Below are 1,807 nucleotides of genomic sequence, written 5' to 3' on the forward strand. Positions count from 1 at the left end.
TCTTTTCAAAATCAATTTCTTTCCATTTTCTATTTTTTTTTACTATTTTCGAAAATCCTTGCTACAATTAATGATTTAATTCAAAATTTTCAAGTTGTTACTTGCCTATTAAGAAAGGATCAAATTTTAAATTCTAGAATCATATCTTTTAATTTCTTGTTAGTCAAGTAATCAACTTTAATTTTAAAACTTTCTTTTCTTAATTTGATTCTCAATCATATCTTCTCAATCACATCTTTTTCAAAATAATTTTCAATCATATCTTTTTGATTTCTAATTTCAAAATCTTTTTCAAAAATCACTTAACTACTTTCTCAATTCTAATTTTCAAAAATCATCAATCAATTTTTCAAAATTTCTTTTAATTATTTCAAAATCTTTTTAATTTGTTTTCGAAAATTCTTCCCCTCTTCTCACATCCTTCTATTTAAGGACTAACACTCCTCCACTATCAGCAATTTGGACTCTCTCTTGATAAGTTCGAATTTTCTCCTCTCTACCTCCTTCTTCCATTCATCTTTTCCTCTGACACCTCAAGGAATCTCTATACTGTGACATAGAGGATTCCATACTTTCTTGTTCTCTTCTCTTTCATATGAGCAGGAGCAAGGACAAAGGCATTCTTGTTAAAGCTGATCCTGAACCTGAAAGGACCTTGAAGAGAAAGCTAAGAGAAGCTAAAGCACAACTCTCTGGAGAGGACTTGACAGAAATTTTCAAACAAGAAGAAGCCATGGCAGCCGAAAACAACAACAATGCCAACAATGCAAGGAAGGTGCTTGGTGACTTTACTGCACCTACTCTCGACTTCTATGGGAGAAGCATCTCAATCCCTACCATTGGAGCAAACAACTTTGAGCTTAAGCCTCAATTAGTTTCTCTAATGCAACAGAATTGTAAGTTTCATGGACTTTCATTGGAAGATCCTCATCAGTTCTTAGCTGAATTCTTGCAAATCTGTGACACTGTCAAGACCAATGGGGTTGACCCTGAGGTCTACAGACTTATGCTCTTCCCTTTTGCTGTAAGAGACAGAGCTAGGATATGGTTGGATTTACAACCTAAGGAAAGCCTGAACTCTTGGGAAAAGCTGGTCAGTACTTTTCTGGCCAAATTCTTTCCACCTCAAAAATTGAGTAAGCTAAGAGTGGAGGTCCAGACCTTCAGACAGAAGGAAGGTGAATCCCTTTATGAAGCTTGGGAAAGATACAAGCAATTGATCAGAAAGTGTCCTTCTGACATGCTTTCTGAATGGAGCATCATAGGTATCTTCTATGATGGTCTGTCTGAACTGTCCAAGATGTCATTGGATAGCTCTACTGGAGGATCTCTTCATATGAAGAAGACACCTGCAGAAGCTCAGAAACTCATTGAGATGGTTGCAAATAACCAATTCATGTACACTTCTGAAAGGAACCCTGTGAATAATGGGACAAATCAGAAGAAAGGAGTTCTTGAGATTGATACTATGAATGCCATATTGGCTCAGAACAAAATATTGACTCAGCAAGTTAATATGATTTCTCAGAGTCTGTCTGAAATGCAAGCAGCAACAGGCAGTACCAAAGAAGCTTCATCTGAAGAAGAAACTTACGACCCTGAGAATCCAGCAATGGAAGAGGTAAATTACATGGGAGAATCCTATGGAAACACCTATAATCCTTCATAGAGAAATCATCCAAATCTCTCATGGAAGGACCAACAGAGGCCTCAACAAGGCTTCAACAATAGTAATGGTGGAAGAAATAGGTTTAGCAATAGCAAACCTTTTCCATCATCTTCTCAGCAACAGACAGAGAATTCTAAG

General features: G+C 36.4%; 1 non-coding gene across 1 annotated transcript; it reads right to left on the reverse strand.

The window, feature by feature from the left end:
- Positions 1 to 1,138: 1,138 nt before the first annotated feature.
- Positions 1,139 to 1,246, reverse strand: LOC112774080 (small nucleolar RNA R71). The gene has a single exon (XR_003188589.1). It is a non-coding gene; the product is annotated as a small nucleolar RNA R71 (small nucleolar RNA).
- Positions 1,247 to 1,807: the final 561 nt, after the last annotated feature.

The sequence above is a fragment of the Arachis hypogaea genome, chromosome 18, assembly GCF_003086295.3.
Source record: "Arachis hypogaea cultivar Tifrunner chromosome 18, arahy.Tifrunner.gnm2.J5K5, whole genome shotgun sequence".
NCBI classification, from domain to species: Eukaryota; Viridiplantae; Streptophyta; class Magnoliopsida; order Fabales; family Fabaceae; genus Arachis; species Arachis hypogaea.